Genomic DNA, 20,219 nt, shown 5'->3' on the forward strand with positions numbered 1-20,219 from the left:
TATATCTATTTAAATGCATAGAGACGGAAGCATAAAAACATGATATTTTCATTCAGTTGTGTTTTATTATTCGATAAAAGATACTGAAAGAATGAAGGATTTATTCTTGGGGAGACATTTCTCCTACGATTAAGCCTATCTCAATTCTATTTCCATTCCTTCTTCCATTTCACGAAGAAAGATATTTTGCTTTCTAAGCATTTCCGTTCTCACAGAGAGAACAGTTTTCAAACTGCAGTGTCATCGATTCATGCAAGAAATAAATTGACACATTTAATTAACATCGACAATTTTAAATGCGTTTATTTATAATAATAGGATAATGGAATTATAATAGAATAATAGAGAAATTTATTTTTAATAAACGATTTTATTTTTAATTTTAAGAGGGAAACGAAAATGACTATTTATCTGTTTAATACAATGACATTGTAATACATTATTACATTATGTAGAAATTGACTGAAAATATTAATATGAACACTATGATCTACTTATGCAGTATGCCAAATCTATCATCATGCATAATTAACTCAATTAACATAATTGATTGCATCTCGTCAACGTTCGCTAAAGTGTTCAATCAACAATACGTAGTATAATAAAGTAATTTTTGATATAAACTCTATTAAAGTGATTGTTTCATTAGTAATAGATGCGATGAAATTTAGGTGAGACAGTATTGTATTTCTGCATTTATTGCATTTCGCGAGGATTACGCACCCTGCGGTAACAAATGCTGATAAAAGTTACATGTATATATGCTTACAGACAGTAAAAACTTAAAAAGTGGCGAAAGAAGACGATCATAGTACAAGTCACATTCGATTGCGGTGTAAGTTGATTTTAACAATCCATTTTTCTCGAATCTTGCTGGTTCGTTTTTCTATACGAAATAATGAGACGAATGATAGAGGAGAGGAAGAGAGAGAGAGAGAGAGAGAGAGAGAGAGAAAGACGAGCTCGCAAATGATTGTCGCGATCGGAAAACACTTTATTCGCGTTCAGAATTCTGTAGTCGCAAAGTGTTTCGAGATCCCGACGGCGCGGCGTTGAAATACGGTTGTCTTTTGGTAATTTCCACTCGAAGCTCTTGCGGTCATCGGGTACTCCCGTTGCCGGTCTTTCCGTCGATTCTGAGCTGCTGCGAATCCTATTCCAGTGGAGCGATCAAAGCGAAAGGCAGTCGGCGGCGCCTCTATTACCGCCCAAAGGAAGGAGATCCTCGTATACGATCCCCTTTGTCCACCCCTCGAGAAACCAATTACAAAGAAGGAAGCGCGGTATCGCGCGCGAGTTAAATTAATTCAATGTACGTGTTAGTATTGGGCTAAATGCTTTCGATAAACTTTACCGAGCGCCCCCGTAAAGGGCCGCGCGTTTGCGGTGCAACTTATTCCCACCGTAAACTTTATTCACGCCGTCAAGCTAGCTCGGAAGTAGAACTCTGGCGCGGCCGCAATTCCGTAATTAGTATAATAAATAATCTAGAGACCAGGAGAGAGAGACGTAGGAACGTTTACATAACGTAGGTGCATACCGCATGTAACGTAGCACTTCTTGAAATGGGATAAAAATGCATGAAACGTGCGCCGCATAGGATGCGCTTTCGCGAAACGCGGAAACATAATGCTTTCCCGCACGAACCTTAAATGGATTCATAATGTTGCCAGTGGACGATCGTCGGCGTTACTGCGCGGCGATTAAGTTAGCGACGCTTTATCTCGCACTCCGCTAATCAGATGGAGATTTACGCGGATATTAAATGCAGCGTCGCGCGATATGAATCTGGAGTAACTTACTGAACAATCTGTTACTAGTTAGAGGCAAGGGAATAAAAGCTTCTAATTTTTAAGTCCTTCGGAGTTTCATCGCTATATACATATATCTTAGGTTTACGACGTTTACATCGCTTAGCATAATGCCGAATCATCGCTCAAGCAAGGCACTTCTGACGTGGAATTGCATGAGCGAGCAAATGGAAATGCATCTTCACGAAATAGCTGGGCGTAACGTGCAAACGGCGGAACGTCACGATTAGACGTTTCGCATATGGCACACGATGCCCGCGAGACATTTGCTCGAGGAGGTGTTCGGCGGGCCGCGAATACTGTTTATTTTCGCCATTAAGCCGGGGGAAATATGGGTTAACTGCTACCAAGTGCCGCAGATCGGTGATTAAGTGCAATAAATAATTCCGAGGCACGGAGTGCCGCTCTAAGCTGCGTACCAGATAACGCCATTGTGCGCGCTCGATCCTGTGCTTTTTGAGAGCGTAACGGGAGCGTAATTTTGCGAAAGAGCAGGAGATAACATGCAAATGCTGCTACATCTCGTTTCGTAGAATGCTCTCGATACTGTAACAATTTATCGCCCGTAAAAAGGGGCGCAAGCTTTTTTACATATAAATATACGTAAAAAAGATATGGCGTCTAAGTGCGAGCAAATAACTCGATTGATTAATATACCGGCGAAGTTATCCTGTCATAAAGATAATGACGTTTCTTTTACTTTGCTATGTTATAATTTTTTTTATTAATCTGAAACTATACGTATACATATGTATTTGTATATTATATTCCTTGATGTCTGGTAGTTTGATTGAAAACAATTTGTTATAAATGATCATTTTTATGTAATATTTTACAATATCTAGGGTAGTAGATACGTGACAAAACGATATAGAATGGCATCGAAGGATTAACTCATTTGATAACTAAAAAAAAATCACGTTTTTTCAATTGTGTCATTTTTGAAGTAAAGAAGCGATATTATTCTTTATATTTTTTTCAAATATTTATTTTATTTAACAGAATTTAATAATTTTATATTCAACATTGTATTTGGTCGTTTAAATATGTATTATATTGCATCAACAATAAATATTATATTAATTACTCTTTGATAATTTAACTGTTAATTTTATAACATTAAATACTAATAACAAAGCTAATGTATTTAAAAAAATATTTTTTACTCAATTTTTATATATTGTTTTTTTTTATTTATTATGTAAATTTGTGTAAAATATGATTGTTATAAGCTCTTTTTATAAATTTTTGTTTTGACCACAAATTAATTTGGCTAAATGACAACTGCAAGAGATATCAAAATATGAAATGTCACACGCAGTTGCTTCACTTCCATAAAATCAATTATCAAAATTCGCAAATTTTATTTTGCTGATAAACAATTAACATAATGATACACGCAATTTAAAACGTATTAATTTGAAATTTATTCATTAATTATGTAAAATTCGATAAAATTTAACTATTTATTCGTATTATACGAATTATTGTAATTATTAAATTATATTTTTATTTCAAGATAAGAGACAAACAAAAGATAAATAATAAGAAATAATCTATTTAATGTTATGTAATAAAATAATTATATTTAATTTGTATTATACATTAATAAAAAAATATAATATAAAACATTTTTTTAAGAGACATTTTGAAATAGTACCCAATGTTGTAAATTTAACACTATGAAAAATATAACAAAGTAACACTTATATATTATTAACACACTAACTTAATAAGAATATAAAATTTTATAATAACTATTACATATAAAGAAGCTATTAATCAAATTTGCAGGCCAAAATTTTTACATTTTTTTTATTATTAGCATATTACGCGATGTATGCTGCATTCAAAATTTAATTGGTAAAAAAACGTTTTAAATAATTTAAACATGCTTAATCGATGTCTTCAACATGTCTTAAACATGTTTTTTGTAATGCTACTTAAATATCATGTATAAAATATTAAAAACATACTTAAAAAACCAATGTTTGTTTTTAAAAGAAGAAAACACATTATCTTCTGCCAATTTTGATTGCACTGCTTACGATAACCTACGACGTCGTATCGAAACGCGATTGTCGCAGTTTAATTACTATATTCCCGATAAGCGTTTGCAAAAACCTGTGCTCGCTTCGCCTAACGAACTCAGCATAAAAGAAAACAAGCGTTTCTCTCGCGTGTTGATTGCAAAATAACGGGCTTTATTGGCTATTACTCCGATCGCGGGCAAGAGCTTCGCGCCTCCGCGCTGCAGCGATGGGTCGCGATCCGGACATAAAATACAAATGAAACTCGCGCGCGAACAGCCGATATAACGTTACACATAAACAAGGTACGGCCAACGTTTGCCGGGGACGCCAGGGAATCGATGATAATCCCGGAGCGGATCGGCCGAACGCGGAGACCGGGATTTTGCCATTTTTATCGAACGCGCACGCGTTTACAGCTTGTCCCCGTAAACATCGAGACTCTCTGCGTGCGATTTTATTCGAAATATATTCATGACGTTCAATAATGCGTTGTTAGTGCCATCGGTCTTGCTGAGCGATGGTTGAGATCGTTAGACAACTTCGGCGAGCAATTTAATTCTTGTTACTTGTGCGTTACGGAGTACGTCCAGCTGTGCGGTTAATATTATCAATTGGAAAGTTGCGTACCGAGTTAAGGTGAAAATTATTCAATATGTGTATCGCGCCACGGAGACAATTGCAATTAACGCGTCAAATATAACGCTAGATATTTCGCGAGTAATAAATTAACGCTTCGGTCTATTTTTTTTTTCCGTTTTACTGCAAGAGATATCTTGTTTAGTGACAGACTCCATTCATTTAATCTCAATGTCCGTTGTAATGGCGGACGTTGCGTAGGTATGTACCACTGGAAAATTCCGGGGGCTAGGTAAATAGATACGGAACAAATACCGGCGGGTGAATTCAGATCGACGTGGTTCGATAAATGTAAATGGTGAGAGAGAGAGGAGGAGGAGGAGGGCGAATACTTTCCGCGCGGGTTTATGAAAAAAGCAATTGAATGTTGGGTACGTGTGCGTACGAGCGTGATCATGTTACCCGAGAGCATTCATCATTTTTCCACGACCGGCCATGATATACGGGGGTCAATATAAAGGGGATGACTCGGCCGTCAAGTGCGTTGCTGTTTTATTTGCCGCTTTTATTTCAAGCTTCCGTTCGAAGATGGATCTTTGGGGAATATAATGACGACTGCGGAAATAGAGGAAAAGGAATGTATAAGAGAGAATATTTGTATGTCGATATTTTCTGCGTGTCTCATTTATGATGCTAATAAAAACGCATCCTCGTATTATCAATCGTAATAATAATGCAGCTGTATCTTGCAACTGAAGGAATGTTATTTCATTCGTCATTAGGTATGCCACAAATATCAAAGATTATGCAGAATTTATGGGCTTTTATAGAGGATAATTTGAAGTTTCATAAAAATTTCCAGTCTACGTAATAAACAAAATCTGCTTATTAATGTATTGGAAATGTATCGCGCAATTTGTGGCGACATTTAAGTGTGGGTGCGCACTAATTAGACGGATAATTATCGAGGTTGATTGGTAGATGGTGACGGTATTAGCTAATAATGAATATGGATAAATGATAAGCGGCTCGTTATTGATTTCGCCACGATTGAAGTTATTTTCGCAATGTCGCAGCACGACATTTTTATCAGTCAATTAATGAGATAAAAATACGCATGGATTATTATACAACAATTTTGAATGTAATATTATTGTGTAAATTGATTGATTCTGTGGAAATATCTTTATAGCGATTATTTCTCTTGAAGAATCCTAATTACAAAAAATTATTGTAAATATAATTACATAAATATAGTATATTGTATGATATGTATTATATACAGTATGTACAATACGTACTAAGCAATATTAGTTAAATATGCATCGAAAGAATTTTTCTTCCTTTGTTCTCACGTTATTTGTTAACTACTTATGTGAGATTTTGGTAACATGCATCGAATTTTCGTTTAATTGTTAACAACGTTATCGTAAAACAGATATTTTTGGAACCACTATTGGTGCCTGTGGAAACTTCGCGTACGGAGCTACGTTTGTGCGGCTTCCATTATCATTTTCACCAAACAAATTCGCGTAGCGGAAACGCGTTATACGGAATTTAGAGACGCGAGAATGAGCATAGGTATTCTATGCCAGCGCTCTGTATCTATCTCTCTTTTACTCTTTCTCTCTCTCTCTCTCTCTCTCTCTCTCTCTCTCTCTCTCTCTCTCTCTCTCTCGTTTCAATTCAGGAAAATGTCATTAATATGTAAGCACCGACATCAGATTACCAGCGGCACCGGGCACGCGAATTTCGTTATTGGTAATGAGAAACTCGTGTGTCGCATGGGAAATTTGGGAAGCGCATATTTTACGTTGATATACCGCATAACTGTTAATATCATAAACTACTCTTTTCGGTAATGAACACTAGATTTCACGAATTATTTATTAATAAGGAAGGACCTTTGTAAATTCGCATATTATAATCAATTTTAATTTAATAAATATTGAAAGTTTTATTTTAATGAAAAATTTTAAAAACGATTATTTTAACTCTCACAAATTTTATTATTCATTTAATTATAAATGTCAGCCTTTGTTGACTGTCAATATCAAATTCTCGCAACGCTAATGAAAATTTCTGAAAGTTACATTAATAAATATTTATTAAAGAAATTTTATTATTTATTATTTTTAAATAATCATATATATATATTTTTTTTTTATATTAAGATAAGTGCTAATTTTAATTATATGCTGTTAAATATTAAACAATAAGGTTTAAACCAATCTTCTGTGTGTTAAATAAGATTTTATTATTTTTAACTTCTATTTAATTTTACATTGTTTTAGCTATAAATTAACGTTATATTGAGTAAAAGCAATGGCAATTAAATGTTTAAAAATAATTTGATCGATTTAGGTATAATTCGATATTACGAATTTAACAATAATAGATGGCAAGTTTTATGTGACAATTTTAGCATCTCATAGATTATTTCTCAAATATCTAAATTTAAATTGGCGAGTATATTTCGTACAATCAAACGTTTATTTATTCCTGAGCTGAAGTTAAACGTATTCTGATATAATTGGATAATCGTTCTTCATTTTATTAAAATAAAACGGTATTTCCTTAACGATATATCAAGGAGTCACTGTAATTGAACTGTATTAGTTATATGTGAATGATTTTGTACGAACTATATTGGTCACAAATGTCGGTACAATTTCGGTCAACTGGTATTTCGACCGAAGATGCAAGCTATAAAGTAGCACAGCATAATCGCGGGTTAAGATCGAAACGGATCGTGAAGTCAGTAGTATCGCTTCTAACGCGCCTTAAGGGTCTTCCAATCGGCGCTCGTGTAGAAATTTGTGGCTCCAGGTAAGCCTTAAACTTAGAGGATGGAATTTAGCCCGGACTATCGCAGATGCGCGGGATTACTGCGCGGAAACCATACACGTTCCGTTTTAACGTTTTGCACTACGACACGTGGTCGCCATTATGTTGATCTCAAGCAAATTCCGTTCACCGTAGTTTCAATAAATGTTAGTATGCTACATAGAATGCATTTAAAGTATACATTAATTTAAATAGAAAACAATTTATTAGGATTGGTAAGTAAAAATTAAGAAAAATCCGAACGGTAGAAAAGGAATGTTACTTTAAAGTTGAGTATTTGTCTCTGCGACATAGCGAGGCAAGTTTTATCTTCGTTGCTTCTCGCACGTGTGTTTCTAATATAAAGAAATATTACTCCCAGAGCGATGCAATTTTTTACGCACTATAAAGTACCATTTGATTACCGTGATGGCCCCCAGAGATGTTGTCTCGAGTTATATTTTCGTGAGACGTTCCTATCATGAGTGCTCACATTCGAAATATTTGAATGTGAAATCGCTCGTTTATTCTTCTCGTTTAGTATTTTCGTCGTTGCGTTTACCACGCGATGAACTGCGATCCGCGAACAACGCAAAACTAATCTTTTTTATGAAGCAGAAAAAGTACTCGAAAGTATGCCTTATCTTTATTACGAAAAAGTTTCTTCGTCTGCTTCTATGCTCGACTCCGTAGTGCTAGAAAATTCATTGAGTGCTTCTGTTGGAACCACATCACGATAGCTCTGTTATGTAAGGCAGCACACACCTCCATACAAACTGTCTTTCATATAACTTATCCCTACCGAGAGTCTCATGTAAAATTCATCCGATTCTTATATTGATCGAATTTCTTAAATTCTTGATGCATACTTTAATAAGAAGCTCCCGCAAATTATCACCAGAATAGTATGATTTAAAATTCTACTTCCCCACCGAGCCGAATGCGGGAAAGTTTTCGGGCTCATGAAAATAACATTCTTCCAATAAAGTTCGCGTCGTCTCAGACTATTTCCGGGGCAGGCTGCTCTCATTGCATTATAAATGTCGATAAACTTGTCATGCTTCTCCATATTATAAAAAAGAAATATATATATATCTTTATGTGAAAATATGTTGTAATTTCCCAAATTACACAAATTTTTCCAATAATTTTGTTTTATAGTCAGATATATTATCGATATCATTATTAACAATATTATCGTTTTTAATATTTATTTTATGATAATTTTGTATTGGTTGCAATTTAAAATATTGCAACTGTTCAATAATTACAATTCCGTAATTACATGGATATGTTAAAAAAATTAATTGACAGAAATTTGTGATTAAAATAATATAAAGTTAGGTATTTTTATTTTAATAAATTCATTGGATAAATAATATTTAATTATATATATATATATATATATATATATATCTCATATACGTATATAAAATACTAGCGGTACTTAATCGATATATAATAATGTTCCGTTTTTAGCGCTTCTATACAGTAACTCTCGTTACTCATTTTCTAATAGGTGCGCGCATTATAGCAGCAGATTTGTTGGTGCCTCACCATTTTGTGTACTTGTGTACATTAATTTTTCTCAGTTAATTTCTGTAATCACTATTCAATTGTAATTAATGCACAAATGAATTATAATAATACAATAATGTATATAAGCGTATGAATTTTCCACGCTTATTCGCTTTGAATTATATTCATAACTTTCTACAATCTCTACAATCTCTGTGACCAGTTGTGTAATAAAAGTTTCACATACCATTTTATATTATTCAAATACATTTTTTTCTATAAAAGAAATAATTAAATAGATTGTGCTATCTGTAACAAATTGTGCAAATGTAAAACTTAATATCTGTAACTATAAAAAATTGTTCTCTTTGCATTTTCTACATTACGCTATTTTAAAATTTAATATTTAATAAAAACTAAAGTAATGTGCATTTTATATTTTAATGTGAATCTCTTTCTCTTCGTATATATTTTTTAATATAAGTAATTATGAAATTTATAAAGTATAATAAGCTACATGCAAGAAACTACAATAAAGACACATGTATTTTATTATTGTATTATTTAAAATATAAATACTTGTTTATAATCATTATCTTTATAAAAATCATTCCTTTCATATTTTTTTAATATCCCAATAATAGGGAAATTAGAATAATGACAAATGTCAATTAAATTATAACAGAAACACTATTCTTTTGAATAATAAAATATTTGTGCTTTATGGAAAATTTAGGGAAATTGCAACTATCACATTGACTCGTTATCGAAATGGTCGCTATCAGAAGTAGTTCGAAAGATCGGGGATTCGTTCCTTCCTGTAAAGGAGCCCTTGGCGTTCGACGCTTAACTTTCCTTGGCGGATTGGTCTCGTGGGATTTGAGAGAAGCGGAGCATATTGTGAACACGTTCTCCACTCTGAAAATCGTTCCTTTCTGTATCCTCAGATATAATCGAGTGATATGGTGCTCGACGCAGGCGCCTTGATCTGATTAAATCGTTGATGTATAATTAAATTAAAACCATTTTTATTTAGTTTCCTCGCATTTTATATAATATTTAATACACAAAGATTTGTAATTGCAATTTGATGATAAATATTTGATAATTAATTGTCACATACTTAATTGTCATTAATAAGTATTTCAATATTTATAACTTAGAAATAATGAAATATCTTAAATGTATATACACGTACTGCATTATAATATACATACATATTTCGTGATTTTATACTGTATATTATATTGTGTCTTTCTTTTTCGTTATATATTGTAACCATTGTTTCAATTTAAAGTAAACTGTTGTAAAAAGTAATAGATAATTAAAACAAAAAATGTATCAAACGAAAAAACATCGGCGATTAAAATCAACAAAAATAATAGAGGCTTTCTGTAGGTTAATGCATTTTTGTTGTATAGAATTTTAAATAAAATATAAAATGTAATTCAGTTTTTATCTTGAAAAATTATATTCAAAATAAAATGCATTTAATCGTAGTAGTATTCTATAAAAATCAGCATTTTTTGCATAAATATTTAACAATTATTTACTATAATACAAAAGATTGAAGAAGATATATTTTTTCAATCATTTATAAATACTTGATTTATTTCTTACGCATAAGTATTCTGGGCAAAACTTTGAGTTAGTTTTATTTTCTGCCTTGTGCGTGCAGCTTATATGAAAATGTAAAGTCACATATTTTTCCAGCGATTATTGTCAGCATAAAGAATTGAATCATCATGTTAATCATGCATCGCTAGATTATCAAAACCGTAATTCTATCCAATTAAAAAATGCAAAGAAATCTGTGGAGGGGATGATATTCTAAACAATATTTAATTTTAATTTTATATACTTGAACACGATGACTTTTTTTAAATCTCTCTCGTCCTCTCTTATTAAAAGATTTAATAAACGCGTTCCATCAACGTGATATATTCTTGTAACTTTGATGATGTATCGAGAGTTACGGAACATATTTATTTCAAATTTATCACATTAAGGATTTAGTCGGTCCAATCGTTACGGCGATACGATAATCGTGTTTCCGTTCAATTTGATCGATCTCGTTGTTCGTGCTTTGCTCGTGCGTGCATTTAGTGCGAGGCACGATCATGTTTCTTAAAATTATCCCCTTCACTTTTTTATACAAAAAATGTATCTCTTTTTTCTCTTCCTTTCGTAAGCTTCTAACGATGCCATTATTCTTCGCGACGTAGCTTAAAATACCACTCCGCTGGTGTAGCAAGTGCAGCTATGTCCTCGGGCGGTTGTGTTCAGAAAGATTTCTGTTCAAGGCAAATGTGCATTTACACCGGCTGCGGCATTAAATATACCGCTGGCAAGAGCGATCACCTACCGGTCTCTTCTCTCCCGCCTTGCTTTTTCCTTCCTTCGTAGACTATTTTAGACATAATCCTCGAGCAAAAGTTTCTCAGCCACGACCTGTGAAATTGCTGAATAGCAAGCATTTTCCTAATAGTTTCTTATAGCGAAATATACAAAACTATTTTAATTTTTATGAATGTTATTGACTATTTATAATTTTTTGTAGCAAAACCAAAGGAGGGTACAACTTTCATCACTGTTTCACGACTGTTTGAGAATCGTTTTATTTCTATATTTTCTTATGAATTTTTTTTTATAGAAACCGAAAATTATCATAATAATAGCGCTATACTCGAGGAAAATGGGATACATTGAAATAAAGAATGAAATCCTTTTCTACATTATTACAAAATTGCTATCAGTTCTTCTTCAATCATTTTAAAACTAATTCAGAATTGTTACTCCATCCTCTTTTCAATGATTTGTAGCTTTAACTTCCTTATATGAAATAAACGGCAAGGAAAGATTGCGCTCATTTAAATTGCGTACATTTACATTATTTATAGTAAACTATTTAACAATTATTTAATAAAAGATGGAAGATATCTTTGTAATCATTAATAAATATGTGATTTATTCCTTGCGCATAAATATTTCGAGCAAAACTCCAAAGCTTGCTTTATTTCCTCAAGGCTTTCAATCTCAGTAACAAGTATTTAACAAAGTGGATTCATAAAAGAAGTGCTCTGCACAGAGAAAAATAAAATATTAACAGACAATAAATGGAATGCTTGGAGAGCAGCGGAATTCTTTCCAGAAAAGGAAGGGCTCATTCTCTCATCGCTCCGCGTGGACAAATGAAAAATTCAATTGTCCATCCTTTCTTATATGATAACACGGAAGTACAATCTCTCTCTCTACTTCTTTCTTACTCTAGTGACGTACATTTTTCAAAATCAGTCTCGCTGAAGGATTTCATGTGGCTTGCTCTATTGTAATGCAGAAGCCATTTTACAAAGTAAGAATGGAAGTGAAACGAAGTCAACGCAGCGCAATGTATCTATCTTGAACCTTATATCTGGCGGTGTACTTCCAATCGATAAAATAGATTGACAACACGGTATTTTTCTCGGAGGTACCATCTTTTCAATTTATACGGTATACTTCGTGAAAGTACAAAATTTGATTTATATACGTTGATTCGATATTAAAAGGGGATATACATTTTGCTCAAACTAATATATCGGATTAATATATCGAAAATCCTACAATTCGATTTGCGAGCCAATTTTACATTTTATAGCAGAAGTTCTTATCTTTATTGCGGTCATTATCGAAGAAACAAAATGCTTCCGTTTCACAAAAGAGCACTTTCGAACGTGTCGCTAGAGTCGCGAAAGCGACTTACTCTGCGGAATTTAAAAATACAGCCGATCATTGCGTGACTTCCAACAACCGGCATTGAATTTAAAAGCGCTTCAGAATTTAATGCCGGGGCAAAAGCGGCACGGTACGGGCTGGCTTTAGCTTAGCACACACTAAAGCTATACATTTATTTATCTCCCCGAAGTTTCGCGCGTGCACCGTAGCCCGGCCCAGGCTACAGGGCTTTATTAACAGCAGTCCATAGATATCCGACTGCCACGCGTACTAACTTAGGCGAATCCCATGGACGTGTTCGCGTTAGCATAAATATCCGATTTTCTCGAGCCGCCGTATAGGAACAACCTAGAGAAAGATTGCTGCACCACACCGTGCGTCGGTGTGTATCCGATAAATTCACCTCCATCACCGATCCCAACACCATCCCCGATCCCAATACCGCGGGCGTTCATTCAATAAATCAAAGTGGGCCGACAATTTCATCGAGCGGTCTCTAACGAAATAAGATTAACGACATTTTCGGCGGCACGCGGTAATGCCATCCCGCAAAGTCAACAGAACCATTCCGCTGACAGTCTTCGTCGAGAGAATCTCGGGGACCTTTAGGAAAACTTGCCCGTCCGTGCCAAGTACCGTCTGAGTGTCTCAAGGCATCTCCGCTGAAATTTCATCGTGGTTATCGAGCATTCTCTATTTTCTATCCGCTCGTCTAATGTCAGCAACTCCGTTTCGCTCGTTTGGTTGATCTTGCTTAGAAAGCAGACGGCCGTGTCCATCGCACATCCCCTTTTTGTATTCTTCCTTCGGTACTATCACGTTCCTACTATTCTTAGTGGCAATAAACGTCGTTTAATCAGGTTAAGAGGAAACGTTGGAGTCTTGCCAGCAATACATCCATCGTGGAAAAATCGGGGAGGTTTTAAAAGGAATGTACATTGAACGTCCTAGTAAAGTAAGAAGAATTGTTCAATACCGAGATGTTAGTAGACATAAGCTCATTCGTTTAAAACGTCTCGATAAATTAAATGACGTAGGAACATAACAAAACCTTATTATCAGGTATTATATAAATTTGATAATATATACTGGCTCACCTGAAAGGAAATGATTCTATTTACATGAAAAATTAAGTCGAAAACATAGAATAAATTTTTCGTATATGTATGCAATTCTGGAAATAATTCTAGCAATATAAAAATATTGTTTATTCCGTTGTAAAAGTTAGTGCTGGTTCGGTTTAAGAAAGATGCACGAAAGAACATGAAGTGTTCGTAGATACTGCAGTTTATGCTATTCAGCCTATCGTTCTTCGCAATCCACACGCGTCTGCAATCGAGCGGCAAAGATGTAACGCTCGGAGTATTTGGTATTGGCAGTTCGTTCTCGACATCAGACTACACTATATGTATAGCACGCTCTCTGCAAATGCATTGGCAATCACTCGTGCAGGATCGGCGTTTGCACCTTCAGATTGGATGCTCGTTGTATTAAAGGAAATTTCAACAGCTACCAAACGTCGATTGATTTAGTACGTTATTGCTTTGCTTTTAGATGCTAATAGTATAGTACATATATGTACAATTAAATTAAACAATAGTATAATTTGTTATTTTTGAAAGCACATTTGCTTTATCAATTACCTACATATTAGTTATTATAATATAAAGAGATACATCGACACATTCGTAAAATGTTTACTATATTATTTAAATATAATAATTTAACAAATTTTCGGGGATTGTGAATAGCATATTTATTTTCAAGATATCTATATAATGATATTTAACTTAATAATTAAATATGCACGCTAAATTTTATTTTAATATATTAAAAAGTCTATTCTTGATATGACACACATAGTCATGAAAAAATATAAAGCCAATCAAACTCGCGAACAATCTTTGTGAAAAATTTTCGGAGGTAGTACCCTAGAGAAATTTTTCCGAACGAGATTGTTCCATGACGGGATCACGTAGCGAAGAGGATGGACAGGTGAGGTCATGTCGATTTTCTGCAACGTCGACAAATGTTGAATTGAACTTTTTTATCGACATTGGTACTCGTTTCTAACACAATCTAGTTGCAACATTCTGGATCTCTGCGACGCCTGGATATGATTAAATTAGCATTCGTGTTAGAAATAGTCCAGATCTTAATCCTCAAAGTGGAGCACCCACAAGCCTAAGTAAATATAGCTGTACTCGACTCATCTATCTCAATACAGATGTATATACATTGACTAAACAAACTTGTTTGTTTTGTCGGTGTGACAGAAAATCATTCAGCCGAACATAGTTATTGAATATTATTACCAAATGCTAATAAAATTATTATTAAAATAAAACATACTTCAATTATTATATTTTTAATTACTATATTTAAATTTTTAAACAAAAAGCAATGCGTTAATAAATAAAAATACTCACAAAATTATCATATTAGAGAAATTAGTTCTTATATGCGTAGTTTCGATAGAAACAATATGAACCAAATATAGGAGAGAGCACTTGCAGTTTCATTTTATTAAACTAATTGCTATCTAAATTTTATATATACTAAAAGTACAGTTGGAGAAATTATTTTATAAAAATAACTTGTTACCGTTACTGTTACTCAAAAGCTAACGAGTTATTACAATTTCCGTTATTTTTTCACCGAATTTTGATGACCTTTTTTTAGAGTGGTATTCAATTGTCTATGTCGCGTCGCTAATTGGTCAATCCAACACACGAGTTCTATAGTGGTTATGATTAATAATTGTGACATGGTAAAAAAAACTTATGCTTATACCCGTTCCATGTGTATTGTTTATAGTCACAATAAAAGTAACGATTATATTACTGTTATTAAAACAAGAGTAATAGTTACATATTAAAATTGCATTGTTATTAATTTTCTGACTCCCACGTTAATTTTTTAGACAATAATTTCAAAATCGGGTTAACGAATGTTATAAAAATTTTATTGTATAACAACACGTTTAAAATGTTAAAAGTTATATTAAAATGTAATAAATAGACAGCAATGTGTAAATATTCGTATAATACAGTGCCATTTATTTTTATCTATATTAATAAAGAATACCTGTAAAACCATTGATTATATAATACTTAATAACAAAGCAATTATAGTAACGTGTACTTTCCAATCTTGAATAAAAACATTTGACTCTTCCACGATGATCGTAAAAGTTTACATTATATCGTAATCTATTTAAAAGAAAAGAAAGAAAAAGAGTTATGCTTGATATTGTATTATATGTCATCTTGGATGGCTGAAAGATATAGATAACAGTCTGCGGTATCCGAGAATAGAATACTCGTAAGAAATATGGAGGAAAATTGAGGGAAGTCGTGGAAAAAGTGGAGAAGCGCAGTGCAAGTTGAACTATAAATTGTTCATTAAAGCCGCCACTCGGTAAGCGAGAATGAAGCTTGAAGAGTGAATGCAAAAGTAAAGGAAATGGGATTCGACAAGGGGCGGCTTTAAAAAGTACCTATAGGCAAAGTACCTCGCTTTGATATTAACCTTTGAAATTATAGGAAATACGTATCAGTTCTGAACGAAAGAAAAAATTCAAATTGAAATGGCAACTGTTATAAGATACATATGTCATTCGAGAATCTTTGAAAGGCTTAAAGCATCGCCGTTCGGAATGGGAAACAATAATATTCTCCAATCGTTTGCAGCGCGGCTAGATCGATTTTTTGACGTATAGATCGCTTTAATCGGCTTAGCCGATTGGTTGTTATCGAAAACGCACACATGTGCTACCATTCACAATCTTTTTTATTCTTGCATGAAACATGAAGATTCGAAGTGCTTTTTAATATCCGCAGCAACTGCGAAGATATTCATTCGTTATATATTTTTAAAAATGTAAATACTGGGCATATTAATACCTCGAAAGCCACAAAATTTTAAAATTCAGCTTACAACATATTTTCTAATTTAAAGTTTTGCCTAGATTTTCGCTTATGTTTCAATAATACCTTAATATGAAAGACGGCATTTTGTGGATTCGTAGATAATTTAAAACTATCAAAGATATATATAGAATTTAACGACCGAAAGAAAAAGGAGACTTCTCTTCCATTCTCTGTGAGATTCACTGTGAATGGAAGCTTTCCGGAATTAAAATACTGTATAAGCGATATGCCATTTCCTTTGGTTGGCTATCAAAAAAATAGCAATATATTTATATCGAGCTAACATAATATATTACTGGAAATCATATTATCCCATGAACGTGCCAGAGTGCCTAACTGATTTTCCTCGGTGAAAGGAAGAAAATCGTTTCCTTATGAGAGCGCACCAAAGCGCTTTCCGTATCGCTCGCTATATGAACGAACGTCTCTATCCGCGTGTTAGCCCGCCTTTATCCCTTGAAATCTCTTACCTTGCAAGAATATTTCTCCCCATTTACCTTTTTTTATTTCTCCCCCCCTTTCTTCCTTGCGGCAGCAGTTTCGTCGTTTACGTTAGCGCAAGAGGATTTAAACATTGCGCCGCCGTTTCGTTCGCGATAGAAATTTACCTTGCGGAAATGGTCGATCGATTGACTCGAGGGTGACGGAGCTCGCTATAATACTTTATTTGTACGCTCTCGTATATCCTTGCGTCGCAGAATTGCTTCCGTCCTCGATGAAATATTGATTTTAAATACGACACGTATCGCCGCGGATTGTTATATTCCGCCCGACGTTGCGTAGTTCCGCGTTTATTCCCGGGTTTCTTCGAATCTCCCACAGAGTTTTTTCGGCATGCACGGATATACCGTGAGAGCTTTAAATTTTTCGGGCACGTCAACAAAATGTTATTTATTCTAGAGAAATATTGTGCATGGTGTGCGTATAGAAAAGTAATCTACGGAAGTAAAATAAGAATTTTGAGAGAGAATAACCCCGTCGGCAAAAATTAATGTTACCTCTTTAATCTTAAAATATTAGAGAAGACTGAAATTGTCATATAGAGTTAATTGTCAAAAAGCCTTATAATTTAATCAGTATATGACGAGTCGTTCCCTTCTTTTTTCGCTATACAAAAATATAATTGGTGAGAAAAATTGTCTTATTTCCTTTTTTTGTTTTTTTTTTTTGTTCGTTTTTGGTATTACCAATCGCGATTTCTCTGTAATCATATAGAAAATGGCATGCATTAGATAATATATTTACTGTAATTAATTATTATTGGATGAATTATATTAAAAGATGTAGGTATATCATATAACGTATACAATGTTTTAAAACCTTACATTTACTTTTTTCTAAAAATTATTATTCAAAACTATGACAATCAGCTCCGGTCTCCTCTATACATGTATTGGTTAACTTTCTACTTGTTTCTATATTACGCATATACTATGCAAATGATAAGTATAATGATATCGACAATTAGAATTGCCGATTTAATCCGAATATCATTTTCGTTTCTGATGAGGTAATGATTGCGTCACCTCTTCTGTTTGTGACATATCCGATGATTGCTTAAAACATAGCATGTCTGTTTCACGTACACTGCACTTTATACAATATCTCATTTTGATGCTAGACAAATAACTGTTTATAAAGAATTTTTTATTTATGATAAAAGTGAATATTTAGTACTGATTTAAAAATATTGGTATATAATATATTTACATAATAAATTCGTAATTTGTAATTTTAACGTCGGTTTTTCCGATATACTTGCGCAAAAAATATGAATTTATTAATAGATATTTATTTCAATTGTAAACGCACTCGATGGTCCAAAAGTTTAACCGCCGATGTATCTTGATATACTGCACACGTAAGTTTGAGCAGTCACTGAATAAGCGGATAATAGCAACGTCAGCGACAAAGCAGCTCGAATTAAGCCGTGGGAGCGCTTCCGGCCGAATAAACGGCGGGGTAATCACCGCGTCGTCTGGCCTGTCAGTGACGTACTCCACGGTTACGCCAGTTGAACGTTATAATTACCGTAAAGGGGAAGAGCCACGTTTTCAACGCGACGGCCAGACAGAATCGAGATAGCGCAGGTACCGAGGTCGCTTGTGAAGCCAGACGGCACAGACAGGTCAAAGGAAAGGTAAAGAGAGCGCTATTTTATTATCAGACGCAATGATTGTCAATACCAGTAAGGACCGGCGCGGCGCGGCGCTACCGCTTTATCGAAATCGAGAGACGTAGAAATCAAATTACTTTTGGTTTAAGTGATCTCCGATATTTGGCACACTAAGAGAAATCTCTTGAAAATCACATTTTCATTATCCCACGGGTCCAAGGTGAAGAATATTTTTTCTTGAATTTTCTCAATGCGTATTCAAACGCTTGATTCGAGTGTGCTCCTTTTCCAATATCTCCATTTTGTTTCATTGTAATTTAAAAGTGAAAAGAATAAGAAGCTTTTAGTAAAAGTGTTATAAGCAATAGATTTTAATTTCGAAACGATGTTGTGAAATAAATTGATTCGAATATTTGCATTATTTGAAAAAATAAATATAAATAAAAACGTTAAGAATTAAATAAACTAAAAGGAATTAATAGAAATTAGAAGCAGATATTTTATTATTTAAAACAATTTCTTATAATAAAGTCGAAACTAAAAATATACTTTGATATCTTTTGAGGATATGTTTTTTTTATTAAAGAAAATCCGTTTTAATTCGTGGAATGATATTTTTAGATTAGATAAGAGATCTAACTTTGGCTTTTAAATTCAGATTGGTAGGTCCGAATTTCTGTGCTAAACAGCGACATTTAATGCAGATTTTGTTATGTGAATGTATGCTGTTATGGTACGCGATAGCATCTATGATACGGCGTCAGCTTGGCCATCCAATCACTTCCACAATAAGTGTATAACAAGCTTGGACGATATAAATTGCCGGAGGTTAGGAAGCGCTCTCGTTTCAAGATTGTCCTATGTCGTTCTGTGGAAATTGAGTATGGGATAGAGATTGCCACGGCTGGGTTTTGTATTTCGATCGTGCCCCTGTCGATTCTCTTGATCGCCTAATTAGACATCGTAGTACACCTGTAATACCACAAGCATTTCCGCATATTGTGCAAAGAATTATGACCTGCATTGATATTTGAATGACAGAGTAATAATGACAGCATGTGATATAATAATGCCTAAGATTTATTACGAAGTCTAAAATATTTAACAATTTAATAATGTTATGAGAAATTTGCTTAAAACACGGTTCTAAACTTTAATTTAATATAATTCCCTTTAATTTCTTTAAAACCACATATATTATATAATTTATTACAATATTACGCGCGCGCGCGTACTATTAAATCCTCCAATTTGTATACTTATAGAAAAGTAATTTACTAATGTCTGTGTCCACCAATGTTGCAATGTAGATTAATTTTAATCTCGAATATACTCTTATTTTTTATTTAGCTCTAAATTTTGGAACTAAAAAAGGTGAAGAGTATAAGTTGTATCGAGATTAAAGTGAATCTATATGTGTGAAAATATAGTCATAAATGAAAGCAATAATAAAAATCCCAAGATTCCTTTTTCCAGACTATTTTTACATCTATCCTTGTTGTTTTATCATTGTTACATTTATCCGATAAAATATTAGTCGCGTATAAAAATAATAAAATAATAATTTATAATTTTTGTTTTTTATCCATAAAATTATAATCAATGCTTTATTATATACAGTACAATAACATTAAACAGTAATGTATATATAACATATAATTATATTGTATTATATTATATATTAAATATATAT

At 33.4% G+C, this 20,219-nt stretch overlaps 1 protein-coding gene across 1 annotated transcript in view; it reads right to left on the bottom strand.

Moving 5' to 3' along the window:
- Positions 1-20,219, bottom strand: part of LOC108777602 (uncharacterized) — a 100,946-nt gene that overhangs the window by 36,469 nt on the left and 44,258 nt on the right. The window lies entirely within an intron of this gene.

Source organism: Cyphomyrmex costatus, unplaced genomic scaffold (genome assembly GCF_001594065.2).
Source record: "Cyphomyrmex costatus isolate MS0001 unplaced genomic scaffold, Ccosl1.0 scaffold449, whole genome shotgun sequence".
Taxonomy (NCBI): domain Eukaryota; kingdom Metazoa; phylum Arthropoda; class Insecta; order Hymenoptera; family Formicidae; genus Cyphomyrmex; species Cyphomyrmex costatus.